General features: G+C 41.1%; 1 long non-coding RNA gene and 1 other non-coding gene across 3 annotated transcripts in view; one reads left to right on the top strand and one right to left on the bottom strand.

The window, feature by feature from the left end:
* The window catches only part of LOC131276913 (uncharacterized), a 92854-nt gene that overhangs the window by 45183 nt on the left and 22748 nt on the right, over positions 1-24923 (top strand). Inside the window, exon 1 of one of the 2 annotated variants that reach the window (XR_011647773.1) lies at positions 9027-9149. The exons of the other annotated variant lie outside the window; for it this stretch is intronic. This is a non-coding gene — a long non-coding RNA (uncharacterized lncRNA). Of the gene's footprint in view, positions 1-9026; positions 9150-24923 lie in introns of those variants that run through there. 2 annotated transcript variants of the gene reach the window in all.
* On the bottom strand, positions 23795-23856 carry LOC131276955 (U7 small nuclear RNA). Its single transcript, XR_009184170.1, has one exon. It is a non-coding gene; the product is annotated as a U7 small nuclear RNA (small nuclear RNA).

Below are 24923 nucleotides of genomic sequence, written 5' to 3'. Positions count from 1 at the left end.
TGTAGGAGCTGAAGTCTGTTGAGGCTCTGGGCCTGGGTGTCTTATTATCAGTCCAGAGATTCAAATCCCCTACATATATCTTAAACCCAGCACCAACTACAATTCCAATAAAGTAGCATGCAAGTCTTGTGAAAAGAGATCCCCTCTGAGTCCATTTCCATCACGCAGAAACACCAGCTCCAAAGAAGGGCCATCTGTCATGGCAGTGAACCCCTTCTGCCATGACCATAGAACCCGTGGGTCTCTTTATCCCTCAAAAGAACCAATACCTGGGGTTGTATCTACCTTATCTGTCTCTTAGACTCTGTTCAGTTGTACATAGGGCTATTCCTTCTGACAACCTCCAGACTCTTTTTTAGAGACTCACAGCCTTATAATCTCATTTCTCCTTTCCATTTCCCCCTTACATTAGGTCAAACCGCTTCCCGAAGTCATGTTATTATATGTAGACAGGTTAAAATAGTACTTTTAATGGAGCAAGGGCACATATTAAGCACAATCCTTGGGGATCATGGGAAATATAAAGATTACTTTGGGGGGTGTTGGTGTGTGTGCCTGATGATACATGTTATGCCATATGGTGGTAATATTGTAGTCCAAATATAAATGACTCTGAACCTATGTGATTGTGAATCAAAAGCAGTAGAAATTTTAAAGAATTTGCTGAATTTGAACTGTGATTGCTAACACGAAATGTGTAAAAAAAATAGATTGATATAAAACATAGAAAGTTGATAACTCTTTAGTTATTATAAAATACGAGAAACTAAAACTAAAATCTAATGATTGTAGGGATACAATAAATATAAATATAAAAATTAAGGTAATTCACAAATGAAATACAGCATAAGTTATTCAAGTAACATAGATAATTGATTTTTAAAATATATAGACATTTATGGTTAAATGATTTTGAGAATATATAGACATTTATAGGGATTGACTAGATTTTGGCAATGTGGTAATTTTTCTCTTCAGTAGAGGAGTACATATAACAGGAATATTTGGTAGCCAAATGGAGAAAGAAAATAGGGAACAAAAGGTTCAATAGAAGTAATGAGAGTGAAGACCTGGTTTTAAGAGTAGTAGAAGTACAGAATCCAGAAATGTCAGCAAGAAAGATTTCTTACTTTAAAACATTTCATGAAAAATGTAGAGAGAGAAACAGATCGGTATTGTTGGGAAAGCTGTTTTCAATCTCCTTTCTGTCTATATAATTTTTTTAACTATATAAATACTAACCAAAAAATCCACATTATTTTATTTTCAAGTACCAAGGTAATAATAGTGAGAAAAGGAGTAAGGGCAGAGAAATGCACAACAAATGGTGATCTACATTATGTGCTGAAATGTACTTTCTGAAAAGTAGATAAAAGGCATGAAGAAAATGGCCAGTATATGACAAGATATAAATTTTATAAAAACTCAGAAAATGAATGAGAAGAAATAAGAAAATTGGAAAAATACTTCAACCTGAAATGTAATCTCTAAGAAATAGGGTGACAAGATAATGCTTAAGTACAAAGAGAAAATGAAATGCCAAAAGAGCTGATAACACACTAAGTGGAGAACGTTAAGGAGTTGGGAAAAAAACCTGAAAAGGTGAGGAATGGTACAGATGGTCCAGTGTCTGCACCCTGGAGTGCCTGAACCAGTCCCTAGGCCCTGGCTGGGCCCTGTGGTCTGGGTGGGCCTGCATGTGGGTGGTCCTGGAAGCTGCCCCCCCTCCCATGATGCTCAGCTGCAGGCTGCAGGCCTTGGCAGTTGGTGGGTGGTCCTGGAAACTGCCCTGCCTCCTCCCATGATGCTCAGCTCCAGGCTGCAGGCCTTGGCAGTGGTGGGTAGCCCTGGAAGCTGCCGCCCTCCTCCCATGATGCTCAACTGCAGGCTACAGGCCTTGGCAGTTGGTGGGTGGCCCTGGAAGCTGCCCTGCCTCCTCCTATGATGCTCAGCTCCAGGCTGCAGGCCTTGGCAGTTGGTGGGTGGTCCTGGAAACTGCCCTGCCTCCTCCCATGATGCTCAGCTGCAGGCTGCAGGCCTTGGCAGTTGGTTGGTGGCCCTGGAAGCTGCCCCCCCTCCTCCCATGATGCTCAGCTGCAGGCTGCAGGCCTTGGCAGTTGGTGGGTGGCCCTGGAAGCTGCCCTGTCTCTTCCCATGATGCTCAGCTGCAGGCCTTGGCAGTTGGTGGGTGGCCCTGGAAGCTGCCCCCCTCTTCCCATGATGCTCAGCTGCAGGCTGCAGGCCTTGGCAGTTGGTGGGTGGTCCTGGAAACTGCCCTGCCTCCTCCCATGATGCTTAGCTGCAGGCTGCAGGCCTTGGCAGTTGGTGGTGGCCCTGGAAGCTGCCCTGCCTCCTCCCATGATGCTCAGCTCCAGGCTAGGCTGCAGGCCTTGGCAGTTGGTGTCCAGGCTTCAGCAGCCAGGCCTTGGGTGATGGCTGTGGCTCCCCAGGTGCCAGGCCACCTTGAGCTCTGCAGCCTGGGGATGTTTGTGGTAGGTGTTAGTCCTGTGCACTGGGGAGGGAGCCGACCCTTCTGCATTAACGTAGTGTGCTCCCACTTGTCCAGAGCAGTCCTGGTTTATGTCTGTTGTCCTACCTTTTCATGTCCCCCCTCTCACTAAGAGTGTCCTGATGTGACTTTATGTTATATGGTCACGCTATTCCGTCTGTTATGGAAATTTCTTTAAGAAAGGTTGACTTAATGACTGAATAACTTAAAAATGTAAGTTAAAAAAAATCGTGCAAAAAATAGGCTGTAATATCAGACACAAGCATTTTTGTGCCCAGTCGGCCTGTCCAGCAAGGAGGTGAGAGAGATTGGTAGGTGGGTGTCTGGGAGGGGGAAGAGCTGAGGGAGTAGGGGCTAGATGAGAGGCAGGCTTACCTGTCATTGTGTAGCTTTTTAAACAATTGATTTTTCTTAAAATGGGTGTGTTTTTTTCCCACAAAATATGCAATAATAATAAAGATTATGGAAGGGGTCAAGACAGGCATTTGAATATGTCTTGTTTCGTGAATTTTCCTTCCAGGAGGCCCCTAATTAGCTGCGTATTCTCATACAGTGTGACTAAGTTTTGCTTTTATAGTCATGAGAAATATTGGTATGTGTTTTCCATTCCTTTAATATCTTTATCTGGTTTTGCCATTAGGCTAATGTTGGCCTCATAGAGTGAGTTAGGAAATGTTCCCTCTGCTTTGTTTTCTGAAAGAGATTGTGGAGAATTGGTTTCATTTTTCCTTAAATGTTTGGTAGAATTTGCCAGTGTCTGAACCTGGTCCTTTCTTTTTTGGAATGTTATTAATTATTGATTCCAACTTTTAATGGCTCTAGGACTGTTCTGATTATATATATATTCTTGTGTGAGTTTTGATAGTTTGCATCTCTCAAGGAATTTTGAGCCATTACATCTAAGTTATAAAATTATTGGACATAGGGATGTTCATATCTTGTTTGAGTTATCCTTTTAACGTCTGTGAAACCAGTAATAATGATCCCTCTTCCCTTCCTGGTATTGGTAATTTGTATCTTCTCTATTTTATGTTTGGTTAGCCTAGAGGTTTATCTGTTTGATTAAATCTTTTCAAAGAAAAAACCGATGCTTTAGTTTGGGCATAAGTTTTCATTTCTATGTGATTAATGTGCAGGAGTACACTTGCTGGGCTGTATGATAAGTATATATTTAGTTTTATAAGAAACTGCTACCTAGTTTGGCTTTTTTTATGCCCCCCCCCCTTGTGGCATTTTGCTTGCTGTCTGCTCTCTGTGTCCATTCACTGTACGTTCTTCTGTGTATTTATTTTTATTTTATTTCCCTTCCCCGCCGCCTTGCGGCTTGCTTGTTGTCTATTCTCTCTGTCCATTCACTGCATGCACTTCTGTGTTTTTGCTTGTCTCCCTTTTATTTTGTTGTGTCACCTTGCTGAGTTGGCACTCAGCTGTGCTTGCGGGCTCGGTGGCACTCCACAGTGCCTGGGCTGGAGGCTCTCCGCAGCGTGCAGGCAAGCCTGCCTTCACAAGGAGGCCCCGGGTTGCAAACCCAGGGCCTCCCATATGGTAGATGGGAGCCCAACTAACTGAGCCACAGCCGCTTCCCTGCTAACTAGTTTTTCAGAGTGACTGTACCATTTTACATTCCCTTAAGCAATGTATGAGAGAGTCAGTTTCTCTGTAATTTCACCAGCATTTGGTATATCACTTTTTATTTTAGTTGTTTTCATAGTGTATAGTTATGTATGATAATAGTGTAGGCTGCATGTCTCTAATAGCTAATTATATCAAGCATCTCTTCATGTACTTATTTCCCATCCATATATCTACTATGGTGAAAAGTTTGTTCATATGCATTGCCCATTTTCTAATAGAATTGTTTTCTCATGGTTGAATTTTGAGAATTTTGACATTCTTTTAATTTATTCTAGATATCTATATTGTTTTGTGTGTGTGTTTGGTACTATGGCCAGGAATTGAACCCAGGACCTTGTAAGTGGGAAGCTGGTACTCTACCACTAAGCCATGTTTTTTTCTTTGTTTGCTTGTTTTTGTTTAGCAGATATTTGGAACTGAACCCAAAACCTCCCTTGTGAGAAACAGGCACTCAACCACTTCAGCCACATCCAGTCCCAATATTCTAGATACCTGTTCCATCTATTCTAGATATCCATTCTTTCTTTGTCGTAGTTAAATTTCCAAATATTATTCCCTGTCGGTAGTTTGCCTTTATAGTTCTTTTGCAGATCAGTAGTTTAAAGTTTGGTGAAGACCCATGTATCAATTTTTTTTTTTACGATTTCGGTCAGTGCACTCTCCCTTTGGAATCTGTTTCCATGTGTTCAAATATCAAATAGTTTTGATGATGCCCCAGTCTTTCCCTTGCCTAGCATGACAACTCCATTGATATTCTGCTTCAGTGTCATAATTTGAAGCAAAAAAAAAATTTTTCTCTATTTTTAAAGGAGCTTTAGATGACATTGATGTTGCTTCAAATATGGGGAATTCCCATATATCCTACTCCTTCCCCTTAACACCCTTTCCCCGTGAATATCTTTCATTAGTGTGGTCCATTTGTTTCACGTGATGACCACATATTGAAGCATTGCTACTAAGCATGGTCTGTAGTTTACATTATATTTTACACTTTGCACAGCACATTATTATAAGTTTTGAGAAAATGTATGAGTTGTGTCTGTTATTGCTGTATTATGCAAAATTATTCCAGTGTTTCAAAAATGCCCCATGTTAACTCTTCTTCCCTCTCCCTCCCCTCAGAACCTCTTGTGTCCACTGTCTTTCTATCAGTGTTACAAGTTCTTCCATTATTAGAATAATAATGGTCTAATTTAGTCCATAGTTGCATTCCTCCTGTTTGTTTATTCTTCTGTCTTTTGGATTTTGTGATTGTGTCACTTTTTATTTTTTTATTTTATTTTATTTTAAGATTTTATTTATTTTATTTATTTCTCTCCCCTTCCCTCCCTACGTGTTCTTCTTTGTCCGCTTTTGTTGTCAGCGGCATGGGAATCTGTGTTTCTTTATGTTGCATCATCTTATTGTGTCAGCTCTCCGTGTGTCCCCCTTGGGAAATCCCCAAGCATTCCCAGCTTACAGTAAAATGCAAAGTTATTATACTGGACTACAAGGAACTCCAGAATGTGTGTCCAAGTCTTTAAGCAGTTTTATTGAGATACAGTCACATACCATAAATCTATCCAAAGTGTGCAGTGACTTTAGTATAATCACAGGAGTTGTGCATTCATCACCACAATCAAGTTTAGAACATTTTCATCATTCCAAGAAGAAAAGCCCCATACCCCTTAGCAGTGACCTCTCAATCCCTCTATCATTCCCCAGGCCTACATAACCACTAATCTAATTCCATCTTTATAAATTTATTTTTACATTTTATATTAATGAAATCATGGAATATGTAGTACTTTGTGCCTAGATTCTTTCACTTACCATAATGCTTTCTTAAATTATTGTAATTTTTTTAATTTAGGAAAGTTGTATGTTTACAGAAAATTCATGTAAGAACAGTTTACATTAGGTGTATTTTTCCATATACCTTCGTATTATTAACAACATGTAATAGTGTCATAGATTTGCTATAATTCATGAAAGAACAATCTCATGTTTGTACTATTACCTGCAGTCCATCATCCACAGCATTGTACATGTAGTTAAACAATCCCATGTTTTGCCTTCTAACTTTTCTTCTAGTAATGTATATGACCTTAAAAACTTCTTCCCTTAACCACATTCACAAACATGCTCCATAGTAAGGTCCTACCATGACCACAATCCATTTCTAAACATTTACAATCAACCTAAATAGAAATTATGCACAATTTAAGCATCAATTTTCCATTCTCTACCCCCATTCTATCCCTCGGTGATTTATATTCTGGATTATAAGTCTATGAGTTTGATTATTATAATTAGTTTTTACCAGTGAAATCATACAATATTTGTCCTTTTGTGTTTGGTTTATTTCACTGAACGTAATGTCTTCATGATTCATCCATGTTTTCGCATGCATCAGAACTTCATTGCTTCTTACAGCTGAATCATGTTCCATTGTATATATTTACCACCTTTTGTTTATCCATTCATCTGCTGGTGGTTATTTGACTTCTACCTTTTGTCTATTATGCTCTGAACATTGGCATACAAATACCTGTCTGAATCTCTGCTTTCATTTCTTTTGGATATATGTCCAGAAATGGGATTGCCAGGTTATATGGTAATTCTAAGTTTTTACTGCCAAACTGTTTTTCACAACCAATGCATTACATTTACATTCAGACCAACAGTTTATAAGGTTTCCTGTTTATATGCATTCTCATCAGCACTTCCTAATTTACAATTTAACATAATAGCCATTTAAATGGGTGTGAAATGATAACCCATCATGCTTTTCATGTGCCTTTCCCTAATGGCTAATGGACTTGAGACTTTTCATATGATTATTTCCCATTTGTGTATCTTCTTTGAAGAAATGTCTATCTAAATACTGTACCTACTTTTAATGGGTTTGTTTGTCATGCCCAACTACCTTGGAGGTTACCCAGTGAGCCATGCTCTCTCTTCCTTCTCCACTTGTCACTGGCCGTTTCCTTGATGTGGAAATAGCCTCTAACCCCTTGTCTGCTTCCTTCTCCTCCTTTGATCCCCAGCTCCAGTCTTGTCTCCTCTGATTTAGGTAGAAATTTTTTTTGTTCTCGTGGTACCAGGGCTGGGCATTGAACCTGGGACCTTGTATGTGGGAAGCTGGCACTGAACCACTGAGCCACATAGGCTCCCTTGAGTTGATTTATTCATGTTTGCTTTTTTGTTTTTAGGAGGCACCAGGAACCAAACTTGGGACATCCCATGTGGGCAGCAGGTGCTCAACTGCTTGAACCACATGCACTCCAATATCTTTCTTACCTGCTATTACCCTAACAGTGACCCCTCAAGTTGTATTTGCTGATTCCTTATCTCTTGTTCACTGGATTGTCAATCACTCCCAAAAGGTTTACATTCATCTCTCCCTGCCCTGGGCCTAGCACAGGGTCGCATATACAGTCATCACTCACTCACCATTTAATAGAGTGTAAAGAGTGGAGAACAGTGCCTGGTGCTTGGCTCTTTCCACCATGTGTACAGTGACTCTCCTGGCAGGGGAGGGGCTTCCAGACTCACATTTGCAGCACTTAGATATAGTTGAAACTTGTCAGGGGCTTTGAGGTCAGCCCAACTTGGGTGGAATTTTGACTCTTGTGAATTCATACTCACAGTGGTATGCCTAAAGTCAGACTGCTTCCCTATACTTAGATCCTGATATATGCTTGGTGGTCACTTCAGGGAAAGTACTTGAGATCTTTATGCCTATCCCTCATCTGTAAAATGGTGATAATAAAACATCCCTAATTTTTAGACTTTGTTGTATAATTAAAATCTAATTTTAGCTTGTCTGCCTCCCCATATAGCCTCCTTCCATCCCTATTCGTCTGAAAGGAGAGTGATGGACTCAGTGGGTCCTATGCTTATTTTAAGATAAATCGTCTAGGAATATGTCATATCTTAGACATATGCATTTCAGTGTTTACAGTGCAGAGGTGACTTTTCATCCCTTGTTCACTCTGGTCCTAGGGCCTTGATGTCAGACACACACTCTATAGGTGAGCTGTGATTTGTCTAAACTTAATTAAAAGTAAAAATAATCACCAGCTTCATAACACTTAATATATCCCATGTATTTTATTGTGTGTAGTACTGATGACCCAACGCATTCCACAGTCCGAGTCCCCTCCCCTGGGCCCACTGTCTTGGGCCTCCACCTGTCTCTCCCCCTCCCCAGGGCCCTCTTCACCCCAGGCTCCCCATCTACCAATCCCTTCCCCCAGGCCCCTTTTACCCTGGGCACCCCACCTTTCCTTTCCCTGGATCCACTATATCACGAGCTCTCATCTCTTAAAGTCTTAAACACATTTTTAATATTTATGGGTCAGGTTTCTACTCAGGTTCCATCTGTTGTGCTGCTTTCCCTACCCCATTAGCTGAGACATCAGAAACTTGAAAGAGTTAATCCTGCCTTCATCTGTCTCCAATTCTACAAGTCAATGGCTTCTCTATACTCGATTTACAGAGGATAGATAAATTATGTAAAAGAACCAGGTTTTATTTATAAAAGATCTGGAAGACTGACAAGGAAAATGGGAAGGGCAGGAGGTACCTGTGGGCAGCAGTGGGCTCTGCCAGCTCCACATCTGGAGGGGACGGGCCAAGGGCTCCTCTCCTGTCCGAGTAATCTGACTGCTGGGATCCTACCAGATGACAGCACAAACCCTCAACTTGAGGAGCAAAACTGCAGGAAACACAGAGGAAATGGAAACCTTTGTCTGTGGGGCTCCAGCTAGCTCTAGGAGTGAAGAGAACAGGGTCTATTTATGTAACATTTTTAAACTGGGCAACCCCAGATCCAGCCTGCAGGAAAGTGGACAAGGGTGCTTCTTGAGGTTCCCTGCCTCAGGCCAATATTTGCCTCTTTAGACCCTGAGATGGTGGAAGCCCACCTGGAGAGGAGTGAATGGGCTGAGGGCCCACCAGTTCTGTCTTCTGCAAAGCCCTAACTCATAATGAGAGAACCCTGAAGGCCAAGCTGCTCTTGGTAAGTTTGGTGGGAATAAAGGTTGGGATGGACATGCATGGAAATGCAACAGGCCTCTGAGAGGTTCTGGACCCTCCACTGGAGGTAAGGGGGCCCTGCCAGGGCAGGCCCCTGGGTATTAGGCAGCATGTAGGGGCATCAGTGCCTCCAAACACAGGGATACTCTTAGGGGTGCTGGCCCCCATGTTGGCCATAGGGTGCTCTGGCTCCAGATTCCCACAGCTTCAGGCCTCATATTACCCCACAGTGATTCGTGGTGTGGGGGGCCCCACTCCTTTCTGCTCTTACACTGAGTGCATCAATGTTGGAGCTCACATCTGTGACCTCCACTTGGCTCCCAAAACTCTTAGGTGCTGCTAAAACCCCCAACCTGGAGACGACTGGGGTGGTGCTGCCAAATGTTGAGCATCGCTGCCTCATGTTGGGCTTGAATTGGTCACAGCAACAGGGCATGGTGGTGGCTGCAAAGCCAGAGGCACTGACTGTGTCAGAGAACACTGCGGGGGTGGACCCAAAGACCAGCTGGAGCCTGGCGTGGCTGCCCAAGGTGGAACTTATGTGTATCATTCCCCTAAAGCGCCACACAGTTGTGCGGTGCTGACCGGGGTTGGCTAGCCATGAGGAGAGGTTGAATTGGGAGCTGCGAGGTTTGCAAACTGAAAATGGTTAGAGCTGATGGCTCCATGAGGCTGCCCACCAGGAACTCCAAATAGAGATGGTGGGTGGCTCTAGGGGTAAAGGGGAGTTTACACTTCGGGGTAGGGCTGCAGAAGCCAAGTGTGTGCAGGCTGAGGCAGTGCTGCCACTGTGTATGTCTGAAGGGCCTGGTCAGATGGGAAGGTAGTCATACTGCAGCCAGCAGGAGGTCCACAGAGCAGTAGGGGTGAAGGGATGTGGTATTCATCAGGGTCCCCCAAAGTTTGGAAGAAGGTGGGAAGCCAAGCCTGCAGGTGTCCTGGTTGAGGGGTTGGAAGTGGTATAGAAACAACCCTTGGAAGGCCCTTGGAGTGAGGGTCCCCGGGCGAGGTGGTGGGAGGGGTGGCCATGAGGAGGAGTCAGGAGAGACCACACACACCGGGATCACTGACCCCATTCTGAATATGATGGGATAACTGGGGAGGGAGGAGGTGCTGGGAGCTGTGGGGAAGGCAGAACCGGCATCAGCTGCAGCCATCACAGAGACTCGGGGAGGCAGAGGAACTCCTCTCTTCCCTTTCAGGTCTCCCCGAAATGGGTTTTACCATGAAGGAGGAGGACCCTCGGCAGCAGCTGCAGGAGCAGGCTCTGGGCTTCTCCTTTCACAGTTCCCACCTCCTGTGGGGCCGGGATCCAGGGCAGAGGAGGGCCTAGCACACAGCCCAGTCTGGTTGGTATCTGATGATGGGGTGGCAGCAGGGCTCAGCGAGGTGAAAGAGGCTGAGGGGAGAGGTGTGCCAGCACGTCAGGTGGGGCTGGGACAGTGAGGAGAGGACGGGTCTGCTGAGCAGCATTTCTTCTGAGGCAAAGGACCCACCGAGGTGGCCACTGCAGTGGATCCCAGGATGAGCCCTGGGCCTGGGGAGTCCTTCCCACACCTCCTCAGGTGTGAATTATTGTGGGACACTGCAGGGGCAGCTGGTGGAGGAGCAGGCCAGGGAAAGTACAGGAAGGTTGTGAGGTGCTGCATTCCGGGGTCCCTCAGTCTTGCCACCCGGGGAACTGTTGAATCATCAGTGCACTGCTTCCTTCTCCTGGGTCTAGATCCTCAGCAGCGACTCAGTACCCTAGCTGGGGTATGTGTGTGTGTGTGCACACATGATGTCAGCCTCAGGTGGGCCCCTCACCTGTGTGACAGCAGAGAAATCTCATGTTAATGGTGCCTGGAACTATCAGATGTGGATGGGCCATCTCTTAACTTCTTTCTGCTCTGAGGTGACTGGAAGCCTGATTAATCTGGATCTTTCTCGGGGTTATCATGGAGGCTGAGGAGATAGGAAGATGCCCATCCTCACTCACATTCTCTGTGTATCTGTAGAGCGGCTGGGAGACAGACAGGGCTGGACCTCTCGCTTTCTCAGGGGCAGCAAACCTGGAATGGAGCTCTCTGAGTTCCTGACAGCATTTCCTATGTGCATGGTTCAGAAAGATCCAGGAGTTCTGGGTGGAGCTGCTTTCTCTGCCTTTGGAAGGGAATTTTCTCTTAAGGCCCAGGTCTGGGCAGGAGGGAGGCCAGGCCTCCCCTGACCCTCAAAGGCCTAATGCAGACTCTGCACTCCCAGAGCCATCGGAGCCCTTTTTTCATTGTCCTGAGAGGTCTTTTGCCTTGTGAGGAGCACATCTTGCCCAGGAAACTGCACCTCTAGAGTTAGGAATGCCTGAGAATTCAAACTAGGGGGCCATGAAATGGAAAGTCATAGGTAGGTTCCTCCAAGAAACCCAGACACCAGTGACGACAACAACAAGAAACTCTGTTTCTACTTCAGGGACATCATTTGTTTGGCATTGGTTAGAATTCCATTTGGCCACTAGAATTAGCACACGTTGTCAACCATAGCTATTTATGTTCTCTTTGTTTTTTGTTTTATGAACTTTTATTTCTGAGTACTTAGTATTGATTTAGAAATAAAGTTCTGTGCCTTAAAGTAAAAAAAAAAAAAGTCATCCTCTAGCCAATAGAAATGAATATTTTTGTTCACATAAAAACCCTTTGTGCCACTCTTTTAGCTGCTTAATCGTATCTCCTAGCTAAAGGCCAGTCTGGTTCTCCAGTTTTTTTTACTTTGTTTGGAATTGTTCACAGTGGGTGCTCTGGGGATAACTTCTCACATACTAATCAGTTAATGCTTTAACAGTAGATGCCTCATAGTTATATAGAGTATTTAAACCCTACTCTTGGTTATAATTGTCATATGCATTCCATGTACATGCAGTTTGGCCATCTACCCCCAAAATCGTCCAATTTCTGCTCACTATTCATTCGTATATTGAATTTCTGTTCCTGAGTGTGATGGCATTGGACTCAGATGTGAACTTTCTACATAAGCCTCTTCTATCACTTTTACTGAACCTGTGGTTAGCACTGGGGTTGGTGTAGGCCCTGGAGACTTCAATCTCTGAACTGGCCATGTTCCAGCCAGGCCCTGAGCAGAGTTGCAGTTCCTACTCTCCAGTTTGTTGGACTTGCACAGGTTGTTGGACTTGTACACGTTGGCTAACAGGACGGTAAAGATGATCAAGCACCATACCAGGGAACTGAGAGTGCCTACAACTCCAAGCAAGAGAATCGCATCCATCAACCATGTGGGATCTAAGCCCCATCTCAATAGAGTGGTGGAGTGGACATCACCAACCCAGGGTCCAACAAGAGAGAGGATTAAATATGGATTAGTGTGGACTTACTGGTATTCTACTATAGAACTATTGTGACTAGTAATGGAAGAAACTGTAGCATTTATCTGGAGAAAGTGGCCACTGTAGTTGATGAGAGCAGGGAGAGGAAAGAAGTGATGTGATGTGGGGGCATTTTTGGGACTTGGAGTTATCCTAAATGATATTGCTGAGACAGATGCTGGACATTATATACCCTGCCATAACCCACTGAATGTACTGGGGAAGAGTGTAAACTTCAATGTAAACTATAATCCACGCAGTACAGCAGTGCTCCAAAATGTATTCACCAAATGCAGTGAATGTGCCCCAATGATGAAAGAGGTTGTTGATGTGGGAGGAGTTGGGGGAGTGGGTTGTGGGGTGTGTGGGAACCTCATTTTTAATGTAACATTTATGGTCATCTGTGTATCTTTAAGAAAAACAATTTAATTTAAAAAAATTAACAGTTGTGAAATACATTATCATATATACCCAAGATACTCACCATCTCTGGTCCTGAAGTCCGAAGTTGTCCTCTTATAATTATTTCTCTTCTATCTGAAGATGTTCCTTTCACACCTTTGTAGAGCAAGTTGTCAAGTGATGAATTTATATTTCTCTGTCCTCTCCATCTGTCTTCTTTTTTGTCTTCAATCCTGGGACAGATTTTGCTGTATGTAGTATTCTGGGTTGATTTTTTTTAATTTCAGCACTTTAAAGATCCTGTTTTACCCTCTTCTGACGTCTTACTGGACCTGAGGAAAAATGACAGACCTTCAAATTGTTATTCTCCTATAATGTGTCATTTTTCTTAGGTTCCTTTCAGAATTTTTCATCTTTGATTATCAGCTGTTCTTTTCAAATGATGTTTCAGTGTGTGATTTTCTTAGCTTCTCCAATCTGTGTGTCACAAGGTTGGGTAGTGTTCAGTCTGTCTTAGCCCATATTTATTGTGAACCATTCTTCTCCCTTCAGCATTTAGCATGAATGTTAACTGTCCTACAGCTTTCTGACGTTCTATTATTTTTTTAAGATTTTTTATTTCTCTCTCCCTTTCCCCTCCCCCCAGTTGTCTGCTCTCTGTGTCCATTCGCTGTGTGTTCTTCTGTGACTGCTTCTATCCTTATCAGCGGCACCAGGAATCTGTTTTGTTGTTGTTGTTGTTGTTGTTTTCTCTTTTTTTCTTTATTTTTTTAATGTTACATTCAAAAAATATGAGGTCCCTGTATACACCCTACCCCTTGCACCCCTCTCCTCCCCCCATAACAATCTCCTCCATCATCATGAGACATTCATTGCACTTGGTGAATACATCTCTGAGCACCACTGCACCTCATGGTCAATGGTCCACACCATAGCCCACACTCTCCCACAGTCCACCCAGTGGACCATGGGAGGACATAGAATGTCTGGTAACTGTCCCCACAGCACCACCCAGGACAACTCCAAGTTCCGAAAATGCCCCCACATCACATCTCTTCCACTTGCTACCCCCAGCAGCCACCATGGCCACTTTCTCCACACCAATGCCACATTTCTTAAATCACAATAGTTCATGAATAGAATATCAGTAAGACCACTCTAATCCATACTTTATTCCTCCTTTATGTGGACCCTGGAATGGTTCTGTCCACTCCACATCTATATCTAGAGGGGGCTTAGATTCCACATGGATGCTGGATACAATTCTCCTGCTTTCAGTTGTAGGCATTTTGGCTCCCTGGTGTGGTGGTTGACCTTCTTCACCTCCATGTTAGCTGAGTGGGGTAAGTCCAATAAACTAGAGTGTAGGAGTTGCAAGTCCATTGAGGCTCAGGGCCTGGCTATCACATGGTCAGTCCAGAGATTCAGGTCCCCTGGGTATACATTGAACCCCAGTGCCAACTACAGATCCAGTAAAGTAACAGGAGAGGCTTATGGACAAAGATCATATCTGAGTCCAGCTCCATCACACAGAAACACAAACTCCAAAGTAGGACCAACTGACATGGCACTGAACTCCATCTGCCATGACCTTAGAACCTGTGGGTCTCTGTAGCCCTCAGGAGAACCAGTATGTGGGATTGTATCTGCTTTATCTGTCTGTGGGACTCTTCTGAGGTATGCATAAGGGCTACCCCTCTGATAACCTCCCGGCTCTTTTTGGAGACTCATAGCCTTATAAACTCATTTGTCCTTTCCATTTCCCCCTTTTATTCAGGTCAAAAAGCATTTTTAACTCCTGGTATTATATGTAGACTGAGATATTCTGCTGGTCTGAGTTGACCCTTTTATTCAAGGTCATTTTCTAGTTACATCATCAGCTGGTATTTGGTAGTAATCCCTCAGTGCCAGGGAGTCATGACCCACACTAGGGGGAAGGCAATGCATTTACATGCTGAGTATGGCTTCGAGACTGGCCACATTTGAGCAACATGGAGGCTCTCAAGAGGTAACTCTTAGGCACCCTGCAGCTCTAGGCCTTGTTCTTATTTCAGGTGCACAGGCTCACAAGCATAGTTATTAGTATCAAGGGCTCATTGTTGGACCTTCCTTCTTTTTTGGTCTTTGCCATTGCACTTGGGGGATTGTTGCTGTTCCTTTAGGGACTGTGATAGAGCTCCCCTGGCTAGGAACTCAGCACTCCCTCTGTTGTTGTTTTTAATTGTAACCACTATGAAAATATTTTTATGTACCCTGGATATATGCCCTGGAGAACTCCCTACCAACCATGTGTCCCCTGTCAAAAACATCCCACACCGGTATTCCTCCCCTGCCATTGTTGAACTTCTCTGTGATCCAAAACATCTTCAAAAATGAAGCCCAATATATTGCCAGGTTCCATTAATAGTAAAATGGAATATAGTGATGGGTTTAAAGGTTAGATATAGAATACATATTAATTTAGAAAAATTAAGGTAAAAATAATTTGAGATATCAAAAAATTAAGAGATGCAATAGCTTTGATTTTCATGTTTTGCCTTCCATCACTGCAATAAGTGTTGTCCTGTATGCAAATTGGCAAGGCAACTTCTTCCATCTTTTTCTCAGTGTCTATGTCCATTCTTTTTTTTTCTTAATTATTAAGCTTGTCTTCATAAAAGTTTCATATATACAATATACAGTACTCCCAGATATCCAACATAAAAGCTTTTTCCCTTCCTCAGCAATAATCTTTTTACATATTTATATTTACTGAAACTGTTGTACAGATATTGAGACAATAGCTTTCAAACAAGGTAACATTTGGGTTTACACTGTGGTTTATATTTTAGACTATACAATTCTCTAAATTTTTAGTTATCTTATGTTTTATGTTATGATTTACATTTTAGCCTATCAGCCCCTATACATTTTTGGTGTAATTTAACATGTCTTATATCCATCCTTGTGTAATATTGTGGAACACTTCTATTGCCCACACAATTACATTGATTCCATCTATTCAATACCTCTTTCCCCCTCCCCTCAGGGCCTACAATGACAGTCAATCCTCATTGCTTCAAGGGCCATGTTCAGAGATACTTGCATCAATGTTGAGGGCTTGACATGCTCGACTGCCCTAACACACTGGGAGCCACCATTTCTCTCAAGAGATACAATTCCCTCTATTTGAGAATATCAGTCCTCCCCAGGATGTGGGTATACCTTCATTCTTATTATATGGGTCTCTATCCAATGATATAATCAACTATGACAAAATGAGCACTCACACACTCCCTAGAAGCCTGTCCTGTGTCAGATTATCCCCTTTAAGCATCTAAAACAAGTACCCTTCCTTATTATATTTTTGAAAAAGTTTTCTCAGCATTATGCTCTCAACCAAATCTCTGACAATCTCCTATGTTCATATGTTTGTCCACTCTCCCCCCAATTTCTTGGGCAATATTACCAATCCTCCTATCCCTGGCACCCCTCAACCCCGCAGAGCCCCCATTTTATCCCTTCCCTGTACAAATACTCCTGTACAAATACTGACCTCCAGCTTATCATAGATTTCATCCATGTAGGTGTCAGCTTACATCCTTCCTCTACCCCCAATTTCCTGTAAGTCTATCATCCAATCTCTAGCTCTCTGAAGCAGCTTGGTTTACTTATTTCATATCATGAGGTCATGTAGTATTTGTCCTTCAATGCCTGGGTTGCTTCGCTCAACATAAGGTTCTCAAGATTCATCCATGTTATCACATGTGTTTGTAGTATATTCATTCTTGAAGCTGAGTAGTATTCCATTGTATGTATATACCACATTTTATTGATCCATTCATCTGTTGATGGGCATTTGGGTTGATTCCTACTTCTGGCAATAGTGAACAATGCTGCTATGAACATTGGTGTTCATATATTGGTTTGTGTCCTTGTTTTCAGTTCTACTGGGCATATACACAGCAGTGGAATTGCTGGGTCATATGGCAAATCTATAGCTAGTTTTTTGAGAAACTGTCCTCCAGAATGATTAGATCCTTCTGCATTCCCACCAGCAGTGGATGAGTGTTCCCATTTCTCCACATCATCTCCAGCATTTGCAGTCTTCTGTTTTTTTCATAGCTGCCAATCTTATCGGAGTGAGATGGTATCTCATTGTAGTTTTCATTTGAATTGCCCTAATAGCTGGAGATTTGGAGCATTTTTTCATGTGCTTTATAGCCATTTGTATTTCTTCTTTGGAGAAGTGTCTGTTTAAATCTTTGCCCATTTTTAAAATGGGTTGTTTATCTTTTTATTTTCAAGATACAGGAGTTCTTTATATATATAGGTTATAAGTCTCCTATCAGATACATGGTTACCAAATATTTTCTCCCATTGTGTAGGTTCTCTTTTCACTTTCTTGACAAACTCCTTTCAGGTGCAGAAGGCTTTAATTTTGAGGAAGTCCCATTTATCTATTTGTTCCTTTGTTGCTCGTGCTTTGGGTGTGAAGTTCATGAAGCCATTTCCTATTACAAGGTCCTGTAGATGGTTCCCAGCATTGCTTTCCAAAGTCTTTATGGGCTTACCTCTTATTTTTATGTCTTTATGAGTTGGTAATCCTCTTTCACTCTTTTACAAATGGATATCCAGTTCTCCAGGCACCATATTTTTCTTTTTTATTTATTTGTTTATTTATTTACTTACTTAATTTCTCTCCCTTCCTCCCCCCCCCCCAAGTAATTGTTCTGTCTATTTGCTGCTTCTTTGTCCGCTTCTATTGTTTTCAGTGGCACGGGAATCTGTGTTTCTTGTTGTTGAGTCATTTTGTTGTGTCAGCTCTCCGTGTGTGCGGCGCCATTCCTGAGCAGGCTGCACTTTCATGCTGGGCGGCTCTCCTTACAGGGTGCACTCCGTGTGCATGGGGCTCCCCTACATGGGAGACAACCCTCTGTAGCACGGCACTCCTTGTGCACATCAGCACTGTGCATGGGCCAGCATGGGCCAGGTCCACACGGGTCAAGGATGCCCAGGGTTTGAACTGCGGACTCCCACATGGTAGACGGATGCCCTAACCACTGGTCCAAGTCGGCCACCGAGGCACCATTTGTTGAAGATGCCATTCTTTCCCAGTTGAGAAGGTTTGGTGGCCTTATCGACTCTTATATGACTATATATATGAGGATCTATATCAGAACTCTCAATTTGGTTCAATTGGTCAGTGTGTCTATCCTTGTGCCAATACCATGCTGTTTTCACTACTGTAGCTTTGTAGTATGTTTTAAAGTCAGGTAGTGTGATTCCTCCCATTTCATTTTTTTTTTTCAATATGTCTTTGGCTATTTGGGGCCTCTTTCCTTTCCAAATAAATTTCATAGCTAGTTTTTATAGTTCATTAAAAATGCTGTGTTGATTTTTATTAGGAATGCATTGAATCTGTAGTTGTGTTTTGGTAGGATAGACATCATAATAATATTTCGTCTTCCTATCCATGAACAGGGAGTATTCTTCCATTTATTTAGGTCTTCTTTGATTTCCTTGAACAGTGTTGTGTAGTCTCTGTGTATAAGTTTTTTACATCATTAGTTAAATTTATTCCTAGGTACTTTATTTTTTTTATTTACTCTTGTAAATGGTATTCCTTGATTCCCTCCTGAGCTTTCTCATTATTGGTGTAGAGAAATGCCAGTGATTTTTGTGCAGTGATCTTATAACCTGCGACTTTACTAAACTCATTTATGAGTTCTAGAAGTTTTCTTGTAGATTTCTCAAGGTTTTCTATGTAGAGGATCATGTCATCTGTAAATAATGAAATTTTGACTTCTTCTTTTCCTATTTGGATGCCTTTTATATCTGGTTCTTGCCTCAGTGCTCAAGCAAGTACTTCTAAGACAATGTTAAATAGAAGAGGTGATAGTGGACATCCTTGTCTTGTTCCTGATCTTAGAAGAAAAGAATTTAGGATTTCACCATTGGAAATGATGTTGGCTGTGGGTTTTTCATATATACGCTTTATCATGTTCAGAAAATTTCCTTGTATTCCGATCTTTTGCAGTGTTTTTACCAAGAAAGGGTGCTGTATTTTGTCAAATACTTTTTCTGCATCTATAGATATAATCATGGGAATTTTTCCCTTCACTCTGTTTATATGGTGTATTACATTGATTGATTTTCTTATGTCGAACCATCCTTGCATACCCAGAATGAATCCCACTTGGTCATGGTGTATAATTCTTTTAAGGTGTTGTTGAATACAGTTAGCAAGTATTTTGTTGAGGAGTTTTGCGTCTAGGTTCATTAGAGAAATTGGTCTGTAATTTTCCTTTCTTGTGGTGTCTTTGTTTGGCTTTGGTACTAGGGTACTGTTGGCATCATAGAATGAGTTAGGCAATGTTCCTTCTGTTTCGATTTTTTGGAAGAGTTTCAGCAGGATTGGTGTTAGTTCTTTCCGAAATGTTTTGTAGAATTCACCTGTGAAGCCGTCTGGCCCTGGGCTCTTCTTATTTGGTAGGTTTTTAATGACCGATTCTATCTCTTTACTTGTGATTGGTTTGTTGAGATCATCAATTTCTTCTTTCATCAATATAGGCTGCTTATATGTTTCTAGAAATTTGTCCATTTCCTCTGAATTGTCATTTTTATTGGAATGTAGTTTTTAAAAGTGTCCTCTTATGATAGTCTTTATTTCTGTAGGGTGAGTGGTGATATCTCCTTTCTCATTTCTTATTTTGAGTATTTGCATCTTCTCTTTTTCTTTGTTAGTCTAGCTCAGGGTTTGTCGATTTTTTTGATCTTCTCAAAGAACCAGTTCTTGGTTTTGTTTATCTTTTCAGGTGCTTTCTTATTTTCTATTTCATTTAGTTCTGCTCTTATCTTTGTTATTTCTTTCTTTCTTCTTCCTGTTGGGTTACTTTGTTGTTTTTTTTACCTAATTCCTTCAAATGTGCAGTTATTTCTTCAATTTTAGCTCTTCTGTTTTGATGTATGAATTTATGGCTATAAATTTCACTCTCAGTACTGCTTTTGCTGCATCCCACTAGTTTTGGTATGTTGTGTTACCATTTTCATTAGTTTCAAGGTAGTTATTAATTTCTTTGGAGATTTCCTCTTTGACCTACTCTTTTTCTAACTGTTTGCTGTTTAATTTTCATATCTTGGTGTGAAATCTGGGCCTGTGGCCCTTGTAGATTTCCAGCTTTGCTCCACTGTGATCAGAGAAATTATTTTGTATAATTTTCGATCTTTCTGAATTCATTAAGCCTCTCTTTCTGGCCTAGCATATGGTCTATCTTAGAGAATGACCCATGTGCACTTGAGAAAAATGTATATCCTGCTGTATTCAGGTGTAATGATCTGTATATGTCTATTAGGTCTAGCTCCTCTAATATACTGTACAAAGTTTTTGTTTCATTATTGATTCTCTTTTGAGATATTCTGTCCCAAAGTTGATAGTGGTTTATTAAAGCCCCCCACTATAATTGTGAGGCATCTATTCTTTTACTTAGTTTTTCCAGTGTTTGCCTCGTGTATTTGGAGGTACCCTTGTTAGGAGCATAAATATTTATGATTGTTCATTCTTCTTGAAAGATTATCCCTTTCATTTATATGTAGTATCCATATTTGTCTCTCACAACTATTTTGCATTTAAAGTCTATTTTTTCTGATACTAATATAGCTACTTCTGCCTTTTTTTGGTTATTGTTTGCTTGTAAGATTGTTTTCCAGCCATTCACTTTCAACCTCCTTGAATCCCTGGGTCTTGGATGTGTTTCTTGTAGGCAGCATATAGATGGGTCATATTTCCTTATCCAATCTTCCAGTCTTAATCTTTTGATAGGTGAGTTTAATCCATTGACATTCAGTGTTATTACTTTCAAGGAATTATTTATGTTAGCCGTATTTTCTTTGGACTTGTGTTTTTCAACTTTGCTTGGTTTTTTTTTCTTCTCTTTTTATTGTTTTTGTTGCTCTTACACTCTCTTCCAACTCTGCCTCTCTTGTTTTTTTCTTTCTTCCTGCAGAACTCCTTTTAGTATTTCTTCAAGGGTAGGGTTCTTGTTGGCATAGTCTTTTAATTTCTGTTTATCTGTGAATATTTTGAACTCTCCCTCATTTTTGAATGCTAGCTTAGCTGGGTAGAGTATTCTTGGTTGGAAATTTTTTTCTTTTAGTGCCTTGACTATATCATACCACTGTCTTCTTGCCTCCATGGTTTCAGATGAGAAATCAGCACTTCATCTTATGGGACCTCCTTTTATGTGATAGCTCCCTTTCCTCTTGCTGCTTTTAGAATTTTCTCTTTGTCTTGAGCATTGGATAATTTGACAAGTATATGTCTTGGGGTAGGCCTGTTGTGATTTATAGTGTTTGGGTGCATTGTGCTTCCTGGTCATGTATGTCCATCTCCCTCAGTAAATTTTGGGAGTTTTCAGCCATTATTCCCTCCAACACCTCTTCTGTCCCCTTTCCCTTATCTTCTTCTTCTGGGATGCTTATAATATGTATGTTTGTGTGTTTTACATTGTCATTCAGGTCCCTAAGTCTCAGCTGGATTTTTTGTATCTTTTTATCAATCAGTTCTACTGTTTGATTTCAGATATACTGTCTTCCACGTCAATAATTCTCTCCTCTGCCTCTTCTAATATGCTATTTGCTGAGAGTATATTTTTGATTTCTTGAACTGTGGTGTTCATCACCATCCATCTGTTATCTCTTTGTGTATGACTGAAATTTCTTCTGTATTCTCTCCAAGTGTTTTCTTCATATTGTTAATCTTTTCCTTTACATCATTAAGTTGGTCTCTAATATATGTTTTGAGAGCTTTAATTACTTCTCTGATGTTCTGCTCCTCTTCCTCGTTTTTAATTTGTTCACTGGATTTGGCCATGTTTTCCTGAGTATTGGTTTGGTTTGTAGTTTTTTTTGCTATCTGGTCATCATTTTATCTTGATGGGTTTAATCAGTTCCTTAGCTTCTTTGTCAAGTGTTGGGGATTAATTAGTTGTTGTTCATGTGTGTTATGTCTTCTCTTTGTCACTTTGTTCTTCTTACTCTATTTTCTTGTTGCTGGCTAAGTTCACTTTGAGGGAAAATATAAGGGCCAGGGAAAGCAAAATGAGTAAGAAAAGAAAATGTGTAAAGTAGTATTGGTAATAAATGTTAACAGAGCAACAATGTGGGATCTGGGAGAATGGATATTAAACTCATGTAAGTTGTGTAGAGTTATAGCAGTAAGTAGAGTACCTATAATGAGACAGTCAACTGCATATTGGGTGGAATGTAGTAAATTAAATGGCCAGTGGTCACATGAGAGAGAAAATAGAGAAAACAAAAGAAAATAATGTCAAGAGTGAATAAAAGACAGAAAACAGAACAAAGGTATTAGAAATAAAAAGTCAGACAATTTGGGGGCCAAAGAAAGGGAGGTGGAATATAAGAGAAACAGTAGATGATGGAGGATAGAAAGATGTGGAGGAAAGGGGATAGTGTTGGTGGCCAAAATCAATACACAGAGAAAAGAGGAAATGGAGGATGAGGAAACACAGGAAATGTGAAGTACTGCCTCTAGCACCTATTATATAAAGAAAATACCAATACCATGCTGTTTTCACCGTATACCTTGGTAATGTGATTTAAAGTCCATAAGTGAGAGTCCTCCAACTTCACTCTCCTTTTTTAAGGTGTTTCTGGTATTCATGATCCCTTACCCTTCCTAATAAATTTGATAATCATGCTTTCCACTTATTTTTTAAATGCTGGTGTAAGTTTTTATCAGAATTGCACTCAATCTGTATATCAATTTGAGTAGAAATGACATCTTAATCATATTTAGTCTTCTAACACATGAGCATGGCATGTTCTTCCAATTATTTAGGTCTTTTAAAATTTCTTTCAACAATGATTTGTAGTTTTAAGAATACAAGTAAGTGCTTTACAGTGTTTGTCAATTTGATTCCTAAATATTGGTGTTTGATCTGTCATATTTTATTTTCACCACTCTTTGACACTTTTGTTTACTTTTCTGATACACTTTTCATTTGTAGACTCTCTTATAAGCCTCTCTCCTGTTTAGTCTTTTCAGGCTGTCACATACCTTTTAATATTTCTTGCAAAGCTGGTCTCCTGGTTATAAACTCTCTCAATTTCTGTTTATCTGTGAATTCTAAACTCCCCCTCAATTTTAAAAGACAATCTTGCTGGGTATAAGATTCTTGGCTCAAAAATTTCCCTTGCAGCTTCTTAAATATGTCATACCAATGTGGTTGTTGTTTTTTTAAAAAACACCCAGTTTATTAATGGGAACTTAACTCTATTCTTATGTATGGGGAATGTGGGATGCAGATGTGGCTCATGTGATAGGGCCTCTGCCTACCATATGGGAAGACCCAGGTTCAGTCCCTGGGGTCTGTTGGTGAACAAGAAGAGAAAGTGTGCCTTCATGGCAAACCAGTGCCCATATGGTGAGCCCATTGCCTGCATGCTGTGCCATGCGCACATGTGGGTGCCCACTTGGCAAGCCAAGTGTCCATGTGGTGTGCTGAGTGCCTTCCCAGCGAGCCAGTGCCCACGTGGTGACCAAATACCCACATGGTGAGGCAGTGCCTGTGCAAGTGAGTCATATCCCAAGATCATGAAGCAATAAAAGACAAGGAGATAGTCAAGGTGAAGCACTGCAGAGACCAGGAACTGAGGTGGCACAATTGACAGGGAATCTCTCTTCACATCAGAGTTCCTCAGGATGAAATCCTGGTGAATCCTAAACAGGAAAGATGAGAAGAGAAGACAAGAAAGAGAAATAGACACAGATTATCACAAAGATAAAAAAGAAATAGAGACAGATTATCACACAGCAGTAACAGCAGGGTGGAGGAGGGGAAGAAAAAACTAGTATAAAAAAATATGGGGAATGTGAGGGCCTTCCAGCAAGAGCCAGAAGACCTACTAGGCAAATTCTCAAAGAGCTGTAACACTGTCTTCTTGCCTCCATGAAAACTCTGCACTTAATCTTATTGGGTATCTCTTATGTTATGCGTTGCTTTTCTCTTGTTGCTCTCAGAATTCTGTCTTTGGCATTTGACATTTTGATTAATATGTCTTGGTGTTAGTCTGATTGGATTTATTCATATGGGACTATGTTGTGCTTCTTGGACATGGATATCCATGTCCTTCAATTGGGTTTCAAAATTTTCTACCATTATTTCTTCAACTATTCCTTCTGCCCTTTTCCCCTTCTCTTCTCCTTCTTGGGCCCCCTTTACACATATGTTTGCACATCTCTTGTTGTCATTTAGTTCTCTGATACCTTGTTCAATTTTTTCCACTCTTTTCCATCTGTTCTTTTTTACATTTGCTTTTAGAGGCTATTTCTTCAAGCCCACCAATCCTTTCTTTATCCTCCTCAAATCTGCTGTTATATAACTCCAGTGTATTTTTAATTTCATTTATTGTACCTTTCATTCCCATAAGCTCTCCTATTTTTCTATGTATGCTTTCACATTCTTCTTTTTGCTTGTCCAGTGTTATCTTAATATACTTAATCTCTTCAGCCATCTCATTGCATTTCTTAAGGAGATTTGTTGGAACACCTATGATTAGTTGTCTCTATTGGAGATTTGGACCTGAAGGATATGGGGGATGAAAGAAAGAGAAAAAGAGAGAGTGAAACAAAGAGAGAAAGAACGAGAAAGAGCTGGGATCAGGGGGTCTGCGAGTAATGACTCCTCAGACAACTTTATTTTCTACATGTGGCATTATATATACTCAAACTGTCGAGATAACAAGCAGTGTAACTACACATTAACAAGACTCGTAAATTAAAGAACTTATCTCAAAGTACAGAGATTTAGTATTCCTTTCAAACTACAAAGTGCATTTGCTTGTATTTCTCTCTGCCCCGGACAGCTCTGTCCTGTTGACTCAAAAGGCTTAATTGCTGCATTCCTATGTTAAAAGCATAGCCATGGAAACAGCACGTCTCCCTTTGTGAGACCACCATGCCTCAGTTTCCAACAGTCTCATGGATTGTTCTTTTTTTTCTTT

Source organism: Dasypus novemcinctus, chromosome 30 (assembly GCF_030445035.2).
Source record: "Dasypus novemcinctus isolate mDasNov1 chromosome 30, mDasNov1.1.hap2, whole genome shotgun sequence".
Lineage (NCBI taxonomy): Eukaryota > Metazoa > Chordata > Mammalia > Cingulata > Dasypodidae > Dasypus > Dasypus novemcinctus.
The sequence above is the reverse complement of the archived record's forward strand: the minus strand, read 5'-3'. Positions and strand labels throughout refer to the sequence as shown.